Genomic DNA, 21,078 nt, shown 5'->3' on the forward strand with positions numbered 1-21,078 from the left:
TTAGACAGAACTTAGGTTAGAATCTTATTTTTCACACAGCACAGCTCAGGTCTAAAAACAGAGGTCTAACAGCATAACTTAGTCTCACAGATGTTACAGCACAGGTATGATTCAAAGTAGTGCTGTCAGTTAAACGCGTTATTAACGGCGTTAACGTAAACCTATTTTAACGGCGTCATTTTTTTATCGCGAGATTAACGTTCTTTTTGGAGTAACAAACTTTGTAGTTTTTTCACAAGCTGTTTCAACAACTAGTAACCTTAGAACAACTACAACACCACACTGGAGAGGTCTAACAGCACAGCTATGGTTAAAGGTATGAATGGTTGACAAATATGATTCACAGGTATACATGTTCCATATAGTTAGTGAGTATAGTCCTCACACAACAATATATTTCTCAGAATGTCTCAGTGTAGATCTCAGATAAGTCTCAGTATGGTTAAATGGTATGTGCAGATATGTTGAGATATGGTCACATGTTTGTAAGAATGTATGTTAGTAGGTATGTTGCTAGCAACATTGTCAGAGATGTATGGTTGACAGGTGTGCACACACGTAATGTCATACACGGTCATCACCACTGGTCTGGAACCTAAAAAGGCAAAAGCAAACAAGTTTAACAGTTATACCAAAACAAGGAATGTCTGCAATTGTACAATTGTTCAATACAACTAAGGTATTTAAGTGAAGTTGTTACATTACATTAGGCTGACACATTATAACCTAACGACTAACATGGTAAACAGTTTTCTTTTTAGACAATTCTCTCAACAATTCTAGGACAATTAAAAAAAAAAAGGTAGAGTAGGCCTACAATCAGGGTAGGAATTTCACGACGGCCATGGCCGTCGTAGCCCCTTGCGTTGGCCATGAGGCCCCTTTGAAAATCAGAGGTTTACAGGCCACGGTGGCCTTGGTGCCCCCTTCTTTCAATATTCTGCTACTAATAGCGATTTTTATTTAGCCTGTGGCCTGTCAAAATAATCTTAGCATTCACAGCAAATTAATTTAGTCATTTACGCTTAGTGGAGAAAGTGGCAGCGTAAGAAAGAAAGTGCGTCCAAATTCACCCATTCTCATGTTGAACTACTCGCGAAGTAGCCTATTCATCACACAGACACCACGTATCACATGAAAGAGCTTTTTCTCAGCTTTTAGCCGATGATTGCTGTGTTGAACGGTTCGCGAGAAAAGTAAATAATATAATTCAATTTAATCATACATTCTACTGAAGGTGTTGCGTCCCATGATCTCCATACCCATTCATCTCGGTGTAATACTTTACGAACCCTTCTTTTAACACATGACAACCCATATATCAGAATAAACAGGAGACCATACCGAACACAAAGGTGTAAAGCAGTCCCCTGTACTGTTAGCCGTTCCAGAGTAATCCGGTTTTGAATTTGCAGTAAAGTTCGACATACATGGGTGTCTCCAAATTTGGGCTTTAAGTTTTACAATGTGTTTAAATTGTTCCACATAATTTCATAACGGGCCAAATACAAAATAAATGTTACAAATATCGCCTATATATTGGCAAATCAGAGGACAGCTGACTAAGAGTTTGTAAAAGTAGCCTTAATGATCACAAAATGCTAAGCATGCATCTAGGCTATTTGAGTTTCTTAAAGCTGAGCTGTGCTTAAATTGTTACATTTACATTTTCATTACAGCCCAAATATAAAATAAATGTTATATATAGCCTAGATATCTGTAAATATTAGATAGTCAGATGATTTACAGTTCTATGTAATATGTCATGTTTTCATTTCATGTTTTTGTAATGTTTCATACAGTGATGCAGGTCTACTGCAGTGAATAGGCTAAATACAACTTTGATAATTTTTATAGCCTACTACTAATAGTTAACCTTGGCGCCCTGACATGTGGCCTTTGTGCCCCCCACCAAATATGCCCAACTGAAGGCCAAGTGGCCTTGCCCCCAGAATGGTGAAATTCCAAGCCTGCCTACAATACCATCAAGCTACTGGTAGTTAAATACTAGCCTATAATATTAAATTGCAAACAAAGCAGAATTCTGTGTTTTATTGTTTTCAGTTTTAGTATAGGTGATAGGTAATCATATTTTTTTAAAATATAAAACGTAAACAGCTTAGAAAACTTTGCAGGCAAAGGGTCTGTTGCTGTTGATAATCATATGAGTAAGGACGGATCATTCTGATACTAAGTATCTTGATAACCAACTGCTATAACTTAAACAGCTTGCTAGGTCTGTCAGCCACATTTTTTCCTACAGATTACAATGTACTACAACTGTAAAGTTTGATTCACGTGCCAGGCTACACTTAAATTTATAGCCCAGAACAATGCAGAAATGAGTAGATCAAGTAAACATTGTAGCCTATGTTGACAACCTGATGTTGAATAGAACCAGTGACCTGATGTTGAATAGAACCAGCCCAGAGGAAACTTTTGCTTCTAATTTGTATCCCTTCTGTTGCTAAAGAGGCAAAATGGTGATTCTCTTTTAAGGATCATTTAAGTATTACTTTTGTCACAATTATTTCTCCTAATTTTGCCTTAGGAGAAATAAAACAAGCAAAAGATGAGACACATAACAATAAGACAAGTAGGAGTCACATAAGAGATATTAGTTTGAGAAGCAGGAGAAATACGGGAGATCTCTTATATGTTTGAGTGTAGTCTCACTTACAACTTGTTTCTCCTTAGGAGAAATAATAGAGCAGATGGAGTCACATAAGAGATATTAGTTTGAGTAGCAGGAGAAATACGGGAAATCTCTTATATGTTTGAGTGTAGTCTCATTTACAACTTGTTTCTCCTTAGGAGAAATAATAGAGCAAATGAGGAGACATTGCAATTAGAAACTGTTGAGAAGTAGGAGTTACAATACATCTATAAATCATCTACACTCTATAAATCATACAACATGGAGAAATGAACTAATAAACAATAACATAAACAAACTGAACTTGTGCCAAAGCGTGCCATACTGTGTACAATGGTGGATGAAAGCGTGGGCTGGTCAATCTGCGTCTTTTATCCTGGTGGTGGAACCAACCAAAGGGAGGGAGAGAAGAGCAGAAAATAGAACATTGTTAGTTTGTGAGCCACTCAAAAGTACAAAGTAAGACATTTGTTTGACCGTCTGCTTTCATAACTGTGGGAATTTTGATACAGCACAAAGATCAGACACACCTTATTAATCACTTAAACACAGAATGAGGGATATGATAGCTACCAGTCACATTTGCTATATGTTGCCCAATTGAAAAACAGATTTTATTGATATATTTGTCAAGCTTAAACAAGTTTGTTGAATTCCCTCACCTCATCTAGTGAGTAAACTGTATTGTCAGGCTAGGATGAACCCCTATCCAGTTTACCGCTAGGCAAAACCTTGTTTTGGTTGGACTAAGCCTATTCAGTGTAAAAAAAAAAATGGGCATCTGAAAATAGTTTAGTTCAGAGTCCTGATGTCAAAAAAGTAATTTGGGCAATTTTTTTTGTCATCTGGGAGCTGGCTCCATAGTCAGGACGCATAACAACTAAATGCAGCGTTGCCTTGTTTAGTTCTGATAGTGGGTTTCAACAGGAACATTTCTCCTGTGATCAGTGAGGTTTAAGTGATGAGTATTGCTGAAACATGTCACACAGTCTCATTGAAGGGCAAATCTGGTGTAAACTGATTCAAAGCCTTGTTGTTCGAGCTCACCAGGCACTGTCCAAAGGACAAAGAACAATAAAATGTGTCATACCTATGGACAAGAAAGTAAAGCTGACTCAATATGGCAAAAAAGCCTTCGGTATCTTCTTTCCATTACAGGGTTTCCCCAGGTTTGACCACCCCAAATAAGACTAGACCTTTTTAAGACCACTTACATGAAAATTAAGACCTACATCACACCCATTATGCGGTTGTAAAACACCAGATCAAATCCATAATGACAATAAAAACAACACTTCCCCATGATGTGCTGTCCTCTCCTTTTGACTGATTATGTTGATTTATTACTGCCGGTGCGAAAACCCAAAGTATTGTTAGCGCATATTCCAAGAAATTAGACTAGTGTAGTTGTCACGATACCAAAATTATTGTTTCGATACCGATACCACATCAAGAACAGCGATTTCGATACTTCTTCGATAATTCTTAAAAAATCTATTTGATTTGGGGGCCCAGACCACCTTGACATCATCAGTAATATTGAATATAGTGTTATCATTCACACCAGTGGGCATCTTAGATTCTGCTTGACTCTTTCCACACACACAGAAAATGTTTCTATTTCATATACCTTCAAATTCATAAAGTGTACAGTTAATGTATAGTATTTTTAAATCTGCATAATTACTATTAATCTGCTTAATTGCTAAACATATTTAGTCATTTGAATACTTAATATTTATTTTTAAACTGTTACACCTAGGCAAATTTTAATGTGGTGTGTAGGCCTAGGTGTAATTGAGTGCTTGTCACTTTAAGAAATATGTGAGTAATTACTGTAGCCTTCAGTCTCACGGTTTTAGGCTAGTGAATAATAGTTGCACATAATGTATAAGGATATGTGGATGCAATTCATTGTTGTCTGTCATTAGATAAAATAAATGTAAATAAAAAACTATCAAGTTCGTAGAAGGGATCATGTTCAATAATGATTTTAGCACTAATGACGAATGACATACATGACCTGAGCTAGCAGAATTAGTTAGCAAGAAGCTCTCCAGATGTAAAAAAGTTTCGCTGCCTATTTCTAAATGACATTAAACCCAATAGTAGACCTACGTACATCTCATAGCCTAGGTAGGTTAGCAACACAAAGTTGAGAGGTGCAAGTGAGCAAATCAACTTGATATTAGCCTATTATTATGTGTTACCACAGAATCACTTAAGCTAAACTAGCAGCCACGTCTCGCTGTTTATGGCACGACAGCTGCGCATATGTGTGTGAGGAGAAAAGACGCATAGCCACAGGATTGGGGAGGAGGCACTAGAAGCATGCCTTGTGCACACGAACAAGAACACGGTCATTCTTAAAGGAGAATTCCGGTGTGATATTGACCTAAAGTGTGTTGAAACATGATACCGAATGGTAAACGTGATGTCTCATAGCCCATCTCGGCTTGTCCCCTGCACTCCAAAATCTGGCGCTAGTTAGCCGATGCTACCAACAGCTTTTTCAATGGTGGTGCTTCGGCATCGTAGCCTGGTAAACCAGACCCTGGAATCTTTCAGATTAAGGGTCTGGCCACGAGTAATGAAAATGGCCCAATTCGAGGGGCAGCACCAAGCATGCATTTGAAACTCTCACTGCACGCAGTTGGATAACGCTACGACCAATCACAACAATTCACCAGTGTCAGTCATCAGTGTAGCTCGCTTTTGTCCCGCCTACACCGATTTGATTGGTCCCTCTCGCTTGAGAGATAGAAGAAATTTGGATCATTGCTCGTGGCCAGAGTATCTTGCGGGCACAATTGAAATTGTGCTCTCGCGAGAACTCTGGATTTCCAGGGAATCGGCATCGGGCTAGCCATGCAAATAAATGGTATTTTAATGATTCACAGGTATGATAAGGGATCAGATTCCAAAATAAATTCAGTGGAAATGCATGGATTCCAGTTTCTTCCAGTAGCAGCAACTGGAATACATGCATTTCCACTGAATTATTTTTGGAATCTGATCTCTTATCATACCTGTTCATTCTTAATCGTAGCTCGACTTATCGTGACTAAATTCAAGATGCCTGCAAACGCTAAACTTCGTGAAGATACTGTCTGTATAAATCGTCTTGTAAGTAAACTACCAGTGCTTTTTCAAAGTTCTCAATGTCTCGTTTTAAATGTCAGGGCCCTCGGAAGTCTACCAATGAAGTGTGGAGATACATTGAGCCTCGTAAATGGTGTAAAACGGTGATTTATTTGCATGGCTAGCCCGATGCGGGCACCACCATTGAAAAAGCTGTTGGTAGCATCGGCTAACTAAGCCAGATTTTTTGGAGTGCAGGGGACAAGCCGAGATGGGCTATGAAACATACGTTCACACACGGTATCATGTTTCACACCGGAATTCTCCTTTAAAAGTATTGATACTAATAAAATTAGGTATTGTGACAACTGCTAATAGCTATTGCGACACTTTTGTAGTATCGGTGCACCGTGCAACACTAAATTAGGACGATCTCTGACGTTATTTAAACCCCCTGTTGAATTTTCACATTGTTGTTGTTTTTTCCCCCATTTCTCCTTGCTTGCAGGCTAGTATAATTAAAATGTAAGACCTTCGTTTAAATTAAGACTTCGGCAACGGAATTTAAGACTTTTTCAGACCTTAATTAAGGAACATGACATTTAAGACCGTTTAAAGACTTTTAAGACCCCGCGGCTACCCTGCATTAGGTCAGGAATACCAAAAGTACTTCTATACGGCTCTGGGCTATACTTCCCTGTCCATAACTCAGAATTGGCTGTGCCACATTTTTTTTCCTATGAACAGCACACAGTGATTTCCAACAAGAGCTATGGATCAATTCATACCGGATTTGTCCTTTAAGTGATTTGTAAACAAGTAGGAGTGCTTTAGGGTCAATCCGGTAAATCAAAGACAATGACTCAATATTACATCTAAATTAGCCCAAAACATTTAGCTCTGATCACTCAAGAGACACTGACAATTGTCAAGAACAAAAACAAAATACAGAAAATACAGTATACACCATACAACAAATATTAATCATTTTGGCCATGTTTTTTTTTTTTACTTTTGATGTATGTTCAGCTCATCTGTAAAATATCTTAAAATTTCGCCTCTATCATTTCTATGACAATGTGATTTTGTAACTTTCGTAGCTACACAGTTTGACGTTAACTGTATAAAAGTTGAATACTTTTAGTGCAATAGAGGCCTACCCTTTATAAAAAGCCCACCAATAATGCTCACCACAATTGGAAATAATTTAAAATAAGAGAAAATTACCCCAGCTTCATGGATGTTTTGGAACCTCCAGCCCTTGTAACAAAAGCCTCTTTGACCTTTGTGGATTCCACAGCTGTCCATCCGCAGAGCGTTCCACAGTGCATAACGTAGGCTGCAAATAAAAAGCAAAATCAATCTATCAGTGTGGTAATAACAGCTCTGAAACTGACAGTTCCAGTCATTGATTTTGATTAGCTGAAAAGTGTTCCTTTCTGTTGTAATTCCCAAGTTACACATCCTTGTGTACACATCCCTACGCAAAGAATGGTAAAAAATGAAGTTGTTACAACCTGTGGCCAATGTTCCACTTACCATTGTGTGACAGTCTACATGAACTATTTATTGGTGTAGGGGTGTATTTATAAAACCATCAACTGTGCATAAGGTAAGACAACCAGGCTGAAATGACTAAAAGAGGAATACAATAATCTGTTGGAAATTTATCTTAATGCCTCAATTAAAAAATGAGGAAAAAATCCAACCTTTAAACAAACCAATATTCTTTGTGAATGAACCAGGTATCGTAAATTAATAAATATTATTCCTTAAAATACAGGAGGCATAAGTAAGGAACCCCCTATGTTAAAATCCCATAGAGGCAGGCAGATTTTTATTTTTAAAGGCCAGTTATTGAATGGACTCAGGATAAAGTTCCCTTGGCCTTTGTAATTAAAAGATAGATAGATAGCCCCACATCACATACCCTTCACCATACCTACAGATTCTATTAATTGCAAAAGAAATGTTGACTGGTAAGTTATTCATGACTGCAGATGCTGACTATCTCTCGATCCCTCGACCGCAGCAACGCTACTTTCCTAGTTTACCTGGGTTACAAGAATGCCCTTTCACTCCTGTTACAATATGTAATTTATAGCAGGTTAAACAAAAGTGAGAACATATTGTGGGGAAAAATATACTTACCATTTGGTACGCTGTTTGTTCAGCAATTTGATCTGATGGTCTAGCGTAGTCTTCCATTTTTTTTAAGAAGCTGTCGGCCTCTTTTCAGTGGCATTGAGCTGGAACCAGTTTAAACCAGTGGCAATAACGTTAGCTTCGTCATCTTGACTGACATCCAAAAGACATTTTAAAATTCTGTGCATTTTGGCTACAGCATGGCTTAACACCATTCAAAACATACAGACTAAAGCTGTATAAGGCAAAGTAAGCTAGCAACGTTAAATTGTCTAACGTTAGCTTTATATACAAGCGGCACAGCCAGTGATGTAACTTACAAGTAGCTAACATTAACTAACTAGCTAACTTTATGTGCTGCTTCATCAGGTTGTTCAATGATATATTGAGTCTAAAAATATGCAAGAACGTTAGCAAATTACCAAAATGTTAGTGTACCTTCTCTGAGTTTTCGTGGTGGCAAGTTCTGCACAATCCTTCATACCCACACACCGTTTCACTTGGTTTCACTGGGCGCCAAATCTAGACTGCATTTTCTGGAGTCTTCTCTTGCTGAAGTTTATCGTCCGACCATCATAGACCTCTGGAGTCTAACTTGATTTCTCTAACTTGCTAACAAGTCGCAAGTTAGGTCTGGGGTAGCAAAAATCAAATTGTGCCGCCTTCACGTACCATTGATTATAATATCTACTCGGAAGGTTGAAGACAAAAGTGCGTTCAGGAAAACGTCTGCCTCTCCGATTTCGTCGTCTCCCTGGCCTGCGCGAGAATTTAACAGGTGATCTCCTTATATGGGCATAGATGGTAGCTTTTTTTGTAAGCGAACTTCAGTGGCCTGTCAGAGCATTGTCATGTGTGGTGGTCACATCACATGGTTAGGCCTACTGTTTGCAAATGTGAACTTGAAAATATGTGCAATTAAAACAAATAAGCCAATGAAAATCATTTGAGAATTGTTGTACAGCTACAACAGCTAGAGCTCTTACAGATCAGACTAATTTATAAAACAAATAGGTCTGGATGAGCATTAAATGAGTTCACTTAGAGAGCTCTCTGATGGATAAGCCTGAGTAAAATATGAGATATATAAATTGAGCAAGTCTGAGTATTGTATAAGCCTTTGCTGAGATCTCTTTTGTAAATCAAAAAAGGACTAAACTGAGATAACTAGAATGAGAACGGTTCAAGCTTGTGAAGAGATCTCTTTTACAGAACTGATGGAGCCTAATTTGAGATTTACCAAAAAGATCTGAAATGAGAATTGCATGAGTTTACAGAGAGAGCTCTCTGGTGGATCAGCCTGAGTAAAATATGAGATGTATAAATTAGACAACACTGAGCATTATTTAAAATATTGATGAGATCTCATTTGTAGATTAAAGGAGTCTACACTGAGATAATAATCTCTTTTTTATAACAAACCTGAGAAGCGGGAGACAAAAGCAATCTCATTTTTATATCACTGTGATCTCATTATTGTCTAGGAGAAACAATTGAGAAAGAGAGGAGCTCTCATTTTAACATTTTCTTTCCTCTGGGAGAGCCTAGTATCTGTAGGCCTACTTCTCTGGTTACGTTAACGTTCTAGTTAAAACGCTCCTGGTAGGTAGGCCTAATGAACAAATGTAACGTTAGTGCATTACGTTTGATTGTCGTTAGCTATTGAAACCTACAGCTAATCTGTCACTGTAAAGTTGACGACATATTAACGTTGATTAACAGTGGGTTTCCTTACATAATACATATCAACGTAGCAAGGTGCTAACATCAACTATTTCACTAACGTTAACGTTACCTAACGTTATAACGTTAGTTTAGTTATTTGTGACCCATCATTTCATACACGCTAAGATTACATAATGTTTGTGACATAAATGACTCATACCAAAACGAACACTTACCTTGATTACATAATGTTTGACGAGCAAACAAAGTGACCTTTGGCTTAAGACGTTCAGAAGATTCACAGCTCCAGGGCCAGAGGTAGGTCACGTTCAACTGTTGATTGCTTTCAGCTGGAGGTCACGTCATAATGCTAAAAGTTGCCGCCACGGCGGTCAATGTTAAGTCAATGGGAATTTATTGCTCTTTTATCGTAAATATCTCAAAAAGTATAAAGTTCACAAATGTGAAAAATACATTGGACAAATCTCCGTTACAAGACCTTTGTAATAGTGTAGGACGTCAAACGGTTCAGTGGTTTTAGAGCCTTTGAACGTCAAAGTTGGTCGGAAGAAGAATAATAATAAGAAGAACAGCGATAATAGTCCATTTACATGCAATGCAATAACCAGGACAAGAAATAAGAAACACCAACCCCTGAAAAAGGTGAAGTGGAGGGTGAGGACAAAGCACTGTTTGATTGTCCAAATATAGGCTATTTATATAATTCTAGAATTATAGGCTAACTAGTGTAAACCACTTCCAGTAAGTCATGCTAAGCTAGGCTAACAGTGTCAGACTACAAATGCAATTCCGAGGAATTACACGAGGGGATGCAATCTGCTGGTTAGGGTGTTGGTGGGGCTGTTGAGCTTGTGATACCTGCAAAGGTGCTTTTGGAGTAACCAAATTTGAATCTTGTGTGACATGGCATTCTTGAGATATAACACTCAAGGTGTTTTTGACCTTGACATTTGACCTTCAACCTCCAACATCAACTCACTTCATCTTTGAGTCCATATTTGAGATATAATGCTGAATGCATGAGATATGGCTGGGACTTTTATTTTGACACACAGGAAACACTTTAACAGGATGTGTAGTTCAGGTAGAGCTAGATTGTATGCTTAGAGGCTGAGACAGTTGAATTCCTCACAGGTGACACCTGTGCCAGTGTTCTGATTAGCCTGGGAACTGCTCTGAGAACTACTTAACGAGCTCAGCTCTATTATGACATCACAGCCCCCATTCAAGTCTATGGGGGGAAAATACACTTTTAATTACAAATATCTCAAAAATGAAAAACGGATAGGTCGGTAAAGCCTTGGAAGATCTACGGAACGGTGTTTGAACCAAATTTTTACGTTAAGCGGTTTGGGCTGAATAGCGCGCACAAAAAGGTAAAAAGAAAAATAATAATAATAACTAGAAATGCAATTCCAATTACCAGTGCATGAAAATGCTAAAGTTGTGATGTAAAATATCATGTATAGTTAAAACAGATAATACAGAGATGGTTACTACGGTGATGCTAGGATAGACATGGTGGTTGCATAGCTTAATAAAAGTTGATAGTTTAAAAGCTGAATGTAGATAGTTTAAAAGTTGTTGATAGACAGATAGTTTAAAAGATAGTTTAATGATAGTTTAAAAGTAGACCGTTTAAAAGATGAGTTTAATGATAGTTTAAAAGTTGTTGACAGACTGGAAGTTGAATGAATGTTGATATTCAAATAGTTTAATGGTTGTGTATAGGTAGATATTTGACGATAACTGAAAGTTGGAATGGCTCTAATGTTTGCTAGCAGTTATGCTAAAATTTTTAACTATGCTAACCATGCTACTTAGCTAATGTCTTATACCAATGCTAACCATGCTACTTAGCTAACGTTTTCTAGCAGTTTAATGAATGTTGATATTCAAATAGTTTAATGGCTGTGTATAGGTAGATATTTGACGATAACTGAAAGTTGGAATGGCTCTAATGTTTGCTAGCAGTTCTGCTAAGATTTGTAATTCTGCTAACCATGCTACTTAGCTAATGTTTTATAGTAGTGCTAGCAATGCTAACATGCTAACCATGCTACTTAGCTAACTTAACTAACATGTTCTAGCAGTTTTGCTAAACATTTTCTAGCAGATATGCTAACTATGTTAACCATGTGACTTAGTTAACCAAGCTTATCATTTTTAGTAGTTATGCTAACCATGTTACTTAGCTAACCTAGATAATAATTTTTAGCAGTTTTGCTAAATATGCTAACTAGCATGCTAACTATGCTAACCATGTTACTTAGCTAATCATTTTTAGCAGTTTTACTAAAAATGCTAATTAGCATGCTAACTATGCTAACCATGTGACTTAGCTAACCTAGCTAATCATTTTTAGCAGTTTTGTTAAAAATGCTAACATGCTAACTTTGTTAACCATGCTAACTAGCTACAGTGGGTAGGAGTCATAGTTGATGAAAAGTGTTGACAGTTGATGACGAGTTAAAAGTTGTTGATAGACAGCTAGTGAATGTATATAGTTTAAAAGTTTAAAAGTTGAATGTAGATAGTTTAAAAGTTGTTGATAGAAAGCTAGTAGTTTAATGATAGTTTAAAAGTAGACCGTTTAAAAGTTGAATGTAAAAAGTTCAGTAGTTTAATGGGTTACATTGTTTAACAGTGGATTATTGTAGTGAGGACTTTTATTTTGAAACAGTTTTGGGCAGAATAAACAGTTGAATAGGAAGTGTAGTCTTAATTGACCCAGATTGTATGCTTAAAGCCTGAGGCTGCAGGTGGCCTGAACACCTGCCATAGGATTCTAATTGCTTAACGGCCGTATTATGATGTCACAATCGGCAATGTTAAGTCTATGGGGATTTTTAAGTTTTTCTTTAAAAGTTGAAAAAGTATCAAAGTTGAAAAGTCATACCAACCCGATCTGTTTGAAGACCTACGTTATGAAGTTTCTAAGTTAAACTGTTCAAGAGAAATTGCGTACGGAAAAAGTGGTAAGCGGAATAATAATAAGAAGAAGAAGTTGCCTAGGAAGAACAGTACAGTGCATTTTCTTATTACAGTGCATTTTCATGCACTGTAATAAGAAGTTTTCGGATTTCAATACAGGGGATGCATCCCCTCTAAAAAGGATATGTATCCTTATCTAAGTCATGCTAAGCTAGGCTAACAGTGTCAGACTACAAAGAGAAGAAAAGGATATGTATCTTCTTATCCAACTCTTAGCGCTTTCAGACATACGTGTAAGACCGGAGGTTCTGCTGATGTTAAAAGGGTGGGGCCGTATATCTGAACAACATAAACGGTCATATGGAAGTCCGAACTTAGCCGGTTGTTCTACTGCTCCCCCCCTAGTATTTCCTCCGGACATTATGCAAATGTTCTGTGTCTGAATGAAGCGTAGAACATGCGGTTAAAATTCACACCTACTGAGAGGGCGTGTCGGTGACGTTTCGTGCGTCCATGTGGTTAGATCTGACTTAAATGCCAGTGTCATGATGGAGGGGCATAGTGCTGTCCAGAAAATCTCAGACCTGGAAAGATGCAGACATCATAGAGCTACTGTCCATGAGGGCAGACAGCATTGTGATAGAACACATGAAGGGAAAGGCAAGAGACACGTTGATATACAACCACATCGCAAGGCCAAAGGAATTCAAAAGACCAAATCATCATAAGCAGAAGGCGCTGAAAAGGCAGTAGCCTACAGCGACGTTGTTGATGACAATTTATTTAATAAATTGTTAGCCAACACAGTCAGTTTTTTGTTCTTTGATAGCCTTCTCATGACCTTACTGCTGAGCCCAATATTTGTTGAGCATAAATATGCCTTGAGAAAATGAAAACGAAGAAAACCCAACTTTGTTTCAAGCTCTACGTAAATGCAGTAGACACATGGGGAGAGGATGCTTTTGGAAAAATAAACCATGGAAAAACTAACCACTTCACTGTTATGTTAGTTTGTTGCTTAAAAACATTGTATATGATGGCCTTAAAGTCAGATTTGGGGTTCCATATCCAAGTAATTCTGCTACATTACATTGAAAACAGATTAATGTGTTTATTTGAAGCACACATACTGTAGGTCAGTTTCAAGTATGCACACTTACGTGACTACTTCAAGTATTAGCCTACGCACAACAGATTTTTCTTCTTTAGCCTACATAATGCATACACTTTGTAAACAAACAGCAGCTGTGACAGCGGCCGCATATATTCTGCGTCATATTTCGCCTCTTGTGAACTCTACAAGCCCCCACCCCTCACTATGTAACTCTGAGGGAGATGGCAAATTAGATAATTTCCTAGAAGGCTGGCCTGTTCCTTTAAATTCAGGATGATGGTTGGGCGCTTGTTATGACCCGGCCCAAGGAAGCTCCGTCTGTCGCCGCAGGTGATGGCTTCTGTGCTCCGCTCCTCTCTTCAAGCCCCGTTAGAACCAGAGAGCATTATGGGAAACATATAGGGCCCTATTTTGCACCCTGGCGCATGGCGTAAAACTCGTTTTTCCACCCGGCGCAAAGTATATTTTCTTATTTTACACATTTATTTTTTAAACAATGCACCCAGGGGTGTGGCAATTAACAACTAAAAATCGCTATTGTACACCACCTAAAACACATTACGCCACTGACCAAGAGAAACCGGGTCAGAAGTCTATAACAAGTTGTTTACATGTTATTTTAAGAGTGCATTGTCAACAGTCATATTGGCGGGTGCACAACGCACCATCCTTCTATCATCTATGAACGCACACCAGCGAACGTCCATGCAAAACATTACAAATTGCACCAACACAATGGGAAATACAATTAGAATAAAGATATTACGAAATACTGTACATCTCATGATTAGTAGTTATTCGCCATCATTTGCAAATTGGTAATGACAGTGATTAGGGGAGAGGCGTGAGACATGTATGGAGCACAGCTGAAGACGCACTGTCAGGAGATTTAAGCAACTCTTCTGCAGGATTAGGCTAACGTTGTTTTATTCAGTCATTTGAACAATATAGGGCAAGTGTTGCTTTTTCCAGCCTATGTTTTCGATGGTAACCCATTGTCGGTCAATATTGAAAGTAACTTACTGCGTATAACTGTCTTCTCGTTGACTGACACCAAGGTGAAGTTATTTTCACTTAGCCAATGAGTTCAAATAATAGACGAGTGCAAATGCATGAAGGCTACGCTAGGTTTTAGTAAAGCATTTAGTGAAATGACTATTCCATACGGTCTGGCAAGCAGACTCCTTCAAATGCGCCATTCACTGTCAAAATACCAATGCATTCTTTGATGTCGCGCTTTGCACTATTAAAGGGAATGACAGATGTCATTCTCATTGCTTTAAAGGTAAACTAGGCAGTATTGGCAATTTCCTTACTGTTTTCTCGTTTTTTGCTTCTTTTTCGCTGGCTCTGTCATGACGAATGTCTGAGAAACTCCATCGCTACCTTTTTCTAGCCGGTGCCTGGCGTGTATGTTTATTTGAATGCAGTAAAGCAATTCGTTACACTCGTTATACTTCCTGACACTGAGGCCGTTGGCCTGCCGGCCCACAGTTGCAAGGGTGGTTTTTCCGCTTGCAGGCGCTAGGGGGAAGCGAGACGGCCACCATTCAGCCCGAAAAAAGTCATATAACCATTCCAATGACTCTGAAGCTGTTAAATGAAGGTAATTTAAGCTAAAAAAAACTGCATAGTGTGCCTTTAAATGATGTTACACCCCAAACACACCCATGACTGAAACCTAGGAACACCTTGTTGCACCATGCACTTGACGTTTGATAACGAAAACACTCCCAATGTGGACTGAACATCCTACTAAATTTGAATAAGCTTTTGATTAGTGACGATGTGCTTTAGACTGTCATGATAGGGCCCATAATCTACTCTGTTGAATTATGTCCGTGTTTGTTAGAACCAGAGTACATGGAAAACATATCATCTAATGGTGGCCTTACATTTAGCCTACGATTTTGGTCTGTTTTCACAGTTGGCGACTACATTTTTTCCAAAGTCGGACAGAAATCATGGGAGTTGTACTGGAATCGCGGCGCGCTCCCTTCAACTAGATCGTTAAGTGTAAGGTGCCAATCTTAGCGGTTTTAAGTCAGTCGGAGTCAGTTCTTTTCTAGTTTTGCCGTTACGACAATATCAAACATGTTTGATATTATCGCAAGTCTTTCTAGTCGTGGCTCATGCAAATAGTGACGGGAACTATAAAAACCAATAGTGACCTCTCTCCAACACCAAACAGGAAGGGGCAAAGTAGGCGACAGCTGTAGCCTGTGATTATTTGTTATTCTTATAAAATGTGTAATTTCTTATACGTATTTAGTCGGCTCTTCCACGTGACAGAACGACTCTATATTGATGTCACGCATGAAACAATGCCGCAGAAACACGAAAATACGTCTTTGAGTTTAGTATGCTATAATTTCGGTTCCTGTTTATCTATTGCACGATGAGTAATAATTTAAAGGAATCTAGTTGCAGTCTTGTAAATAGTGACCCTGCAAGATCCCTAGTCATTGCAAAATCATAGTCTGTGACTTAAAACTCTACTACTTGTCTTTAGATGTGAGAGGGTCTGAAACTGTAGTCTTTCAAAAATCTTTTCCAAATCCTTGCAAATCTTTCCAAAGTCTGTCAGTGTAAGGAGGGCTTAACCTATTAAATTAGGTTTATGTCCCTTTACAGATAACATGGGAAACATATATCAACAGATTGTTTTGTCTGTAAACTTAAAAGTGAAGTCCAAAACTTAAAGAGACACTTTTTTGTGCTAATGTTTCAAAATATGAGTTAAAAATATGTCCTTTGTATATTTTTTTTGTATCATGATACGTTAGATTGCTAGCTCCCTAGCATAGTATAGTTAGGTAAGTAAGCAACAAGCCAATGTTGAAAAAATTGTGACCACAAAAGTTAAACTAGTTTTAAGTGCTGTGCACCTTTCTTTTTTTAACTTTACATCAGTATATTTTTTTCTGTAATATCATTGTTCAATCATGGAGATTTGAAATTGAAGCCTTGTGGTGAGTGCTGCCTCAGTATGCCGTCTGATACAGATAGGAAGCATCTCTAAAGCATCTCTGGACTAATGCTGCATTCCAGGCAACTTGGACGTCAGACTTCTGTCCTGACATTGTAGTTTTTCCCCAGTAGTTCAGAATTCTTGGCCTCTGAGTTTATCTGGAATGAAATTGGGAGATTCCTACTAGGACGTACCAGTTAAGTTTGGACGGGTTCCTTCATGAATCACTCACCCCATTTCCGCAGAAATGGCACAAACTGCAGTTGACACAAACAACCACAAGGTGTCACTTGGGAGTTCTGCCACTACTGTTTTTGATGCGACTTGACTTACTGCTCTTCCATGATGCAGTTTCTAAGTCAGTCCAAGTCAGTAGAACAATCAGAGACAGTTGAGCCATTACCAAACATATTTGATAATACAATAGCGTGAGTTTATATATCTTATCAGGGGCGTCGCCAGACGATTTTGCCGGGGCTTCAGCCCCGAATGTATTTTGCAAAGTTGACTAACAAATATACCATTATTAGGATCATGCATTGGAACTGTGAGAAGAGGTGGACCTATTTGTCAAAAATAAAAGCAGGACACGGGTTTCCTCTCACTCTCCTTCATGCAGCAGATCTAACTTGAACATTACTGTTACGGAACGAGTTTCAAAGTGCAGCCCAAAATCGCGTTTGTAGGACCTACTGTTCTTGTATTCCACCGAGAGTGGCAATAGGTGAAATGTTACAACCTGCCCCATATGCGGGGTTAGTTGTAACACTCATGCAAAAGGTTGTTTTTAATGCAATTAATTCAATAAATGTATCTGAATGTGTATGATAGGATAGGATCTGACTGTTTATGATACATAACTCATGAACTAATAACAGACGTGTGTCGAAAATTTACTTTATTTTCCATACGGAGAAATAACATATGCGTCAATGGAAGCAGAGTCTAACCAAGGTCAATCTTGCCAAGAAAAGCCCTCAAACCTGAAAACACATGAGGCAAAAGTGCAAAATATCACAAAACTAACTAAACTAACACGCGCATATTTTTGTATTGCAACATCATTGTACAGTTGTAACAGCGCATTACAACTAACCCCGCTGGGTCACGTTTGTTATAAGATACCTCCTGCTATGTGTTGACTACATGTTTCAAAACGGTGTTCAGTTTTAGCCTAGGCCTACAAGACGATTATTAGATGATACAAGACAAGAGTCAGTGAGCTGCACCCACAACTCAGTAATCGAAAGACTACCACCTATTTACTTTGATGCCTTCAAAAGACGTTTTGCTGTATCTACGTGAAAACACGTCCACTGACTGAAAATTTGTGGAACACCATCTCATAGTAATGTGGTTAACTGACTAATAGCATGCCCCGATCAATCCTCTGCAACTAGGAAAAAACTCCATGTTATTAACCCCGCGTTATTTTGTGCCCCGCGCTCCCCTGCAGCTTTCTGAAGCGGTGTTTCTGAAGCTAATGTAACAACAAATACCACCTTAACATGAAAAAGCTTAACGTAGTTTAGGCCTATGTCCCAAAACGGCAACAAGTAGTTTTACTCCCCGTATGTGCTCAAAGAACACTTAACGTGTCCCAAAAACAGCTATCAATTAATCACCAAACGTCTTATAAACAAGTCTTGCCAGAAGCAACACCTTGCAAAAAAATGATAACAATAGGCATAATGGTTGGAATGGAAAGATGCAATTATGTTTTAAAAACAAATGCTCCCGTTACCCCGCAGAAGTTTCAAAGTAGCCTACACCCAGCCTAAGCCTATTCAGAACACCTCATCGAATATTTGCTACAACTTCGAATCAATATTTCTAAAGGAAAAACATTGCATCATTCATTAGCCTACTCCTGGATTCGAGCTCAGGACTGCCTGAAAGTTGCAGACCTGTTCTGAAATACATGCATTAACCCCCTCGATCGTCAGACAACGCTAGCTGCTTCGAGTGGGCCTATTGGGTAGGACTGTAGCCTACACTGGTTGCTGTGGCACAGTCTTGAGTAGGGTTGGGTATCGGTTGGGTTTTATCCGATACCGGTGCCTACTCGGTATTTTTTAAACGGTTCCGGTGCCTAAACGGTTCTCAAACCGGTACTTAAAAAAAACAAACCAAACACACTTTGTCAAAAAACAATACCCTTTTATTTCCAGGGCCAAATTGAACACAATATTAACTTAAATCTTTAAACAAAATAAATACAAGTACCATATGGTAATAATAAATAAACCAATATAAAATAAAAATTCACATTGATAAAACAATATTGTATCAAACAATATAATAATAGGCTACTGGAGATTAATACTATTAAAATAGATACAAATATAAAATATAAAACACAAATATAGAACAAGATATTGCACAACAGTATTGCACCTTTAAAGAGGCTTTTGTGACTGGTGAGGACACTTTACATCAGTTTTTTTAACAATTCTTCTGCAGGAATATTACCATATTGGCCTTCTCTGGCAATATGCGACATCTCTCCTGGCTTATAGCATGCCCAGCACAGGAGAAAACCCTCTCAGAGGGGGTTGATGAGGCCTGCACACACAGGTACACCTCTGACAGGACAAACAAATTAGGGAGGGTATCCCTCTTACTCGCCCACCAGGCCACAGGGTCTTGTCCAGATGGGATAGCTGGCAGGCCTTTGTATATCTCCATCTCTTTCTGGACCTGCTCTGTGATGGAGAGGGCACTGCTTGTTGTTTGACTTGTATGGAGAAGTTCTCTGTCTTCATCCTCAAACAACTGCTCCAAGGCTGACATCTTGTGAGCTCCTCTTGGCTGGAAAATACAAACAAGTTTAGTATAGCACAAAAAAACAACTATTCATTGTAGACTAGATAGATAGTATATGGTTGAACTTACATGTATGCCTCCTTGGTCCTCCTCCTCACCTGCCTCACTCTGATGAGGGTCCTCTATTGGAAGCTGTAGACACAAACAGATTGCCCATAAAACAGCAATGCTTAATTACAGAAACTGTAACATGGGCATGGACATAGTGCATATGAAAAAAGATGAGCAATTAGTACACTGTCTCTGACAAACATGCAGTAAAATACCTGAGCTGCCGTAGCATTGTCAATCACTGCTTTCTCAAGCCTATCCCAAGCTTCCGCAACACTAACTTCCAGCCTTCCTTTAAAGCGAGGATCCATCAAAGTGGCCTCCTGAAGGAAGTTCTGAATGTCTTGATCCTGTAATGAAAACATGGTTTAGTGTCTAATGGGGAAAATGGTGTAGTTTGCCTTCTTTCTTTGTGAACATAAATATTGGCTGCAAATGAAAAGTACCTGATATCTTTTCTCGAGATCTCCCCAGACCTTCTCTTTTATAGCAGCCATAAAGACATTGTCATCATCGGAGGTTGAATAGTGTGCCTTCAGCTTCGTGAGGATTGGGATGATTTGGCTGCATGTGGGGGACTTGTTACTTGACACGCAGAGGGTTGAGGTGTACAAGACTTTCATGCATTTCATGAATTCCTCTGCCTTCTCAAAATCACTCTCTGTAAGCCTTTCTAGTCTGTGGAAAATAAACAATAATGTTAAGAACAAAAGGTAAATTGATATTGTTGCAAGTGACCCTCTTGTCCATCACCTCACCTGTCCCTCTCCATTGGCCTCCTTAGCCTTTGATCAAGGCAAGCTGCCTGGATTGCAGGGAACTGCTCCACAAACCGCTCCACCATGAGGTATAGAGAATTCCAGCGAGTCCTCACGTCCAGGATAACATTATGCTCTGGCAAATCTAAAGCACAGACATTTGAATTACAATAAACAATAGCTTATACTTAAAAGTATTACTTTTCAAGATCTATTTAAAATGATATCTATGCTATTTACTGAGGAGTCGCTGCTTTTCTCTCAGAACAGTTTTGCTCATGGTGGAGCGCTTCAGCCACACCACCACTGCGCGAATCTTTGCACACCACCTAGTTACAGCTTGGATGCCGTACACCTTCTGTGCTGCCAGGTTGAGTGTGTGGGCAAAGCACCCAACTTTTAAAAATTTCAAGTTTCTCAGGGCAGCATCCATGTTGTATGCGTTGTCTACTGTGGCAGCTATGACTTTTCCAGTCAACTGGAACTCCTCAAGAATACTGTTGATTTCCTCTGCCACCACTGGCCCTGTCTGGGACTCATAAACTGCTTCAGTGCTCAGCACTTTCTGCTGGATGCTGCCCTTGTAAATGTAATGGACAGTCACTGTTAGATAGTGGTCCTGTGCCACGCTGGTCCATCCATCGCAAGTAATTGCAATTTTGATGACCTGCGCCAGCTGTTTGATGACATTCTGTTTTATAACAGAATACCATGCAGGTATAAACCTGTTGGAAATGTCATCCCTGGATGGTGGTTGGTATCTATGATTGAGAGCAGTGATCATCTCCCTTTATAAAAAAATACACATGATATAATTAGTCTTGTACACAGAATATCTTCATGGTACAGAGGTGTG

At 38.8% G+C, this 21,078-nt stretch overlaps 1 long non-coding RNA gene across 1 annotated transcript; it reads right to left on the reverse strand.

The window, feature by feature from the left end:
* Positions 1-19,278: 19,278 nt before the first annotated feature.
* On the reverse strand, positions 19,279-19,574 carry LOC125304948. Its single transcript, XR_007195292.1, has 2 exons — positions 19,483-19,574; positions 19,279-19,398 (listed from the first exon to the last, which is right to left on the reverse strand). It is a non-coding gene; the product is annotated as an uncharacterized LOC125304948 (long non-coding RNA).
* Between the last annotated feature and the right edge of the window lie 1,504 nt (positions 19,575-21,078).

This window comes from Alosa alosa, chromosome 12 (genome assembly GCF_017589495.1).
Source record: "Alosa alosa isolate M-15738 ecotype Scorff River chromosome 12, AALO_Geno_1.1, whole genome shotgun sequence".
In the NCBI taxonomy this organism is placed as follows: Eukaryota; Metazoa; Chordata; class Actinopteri; order Clupeiformes; family Clupeidae; genus Alosa; species Alosa alosa.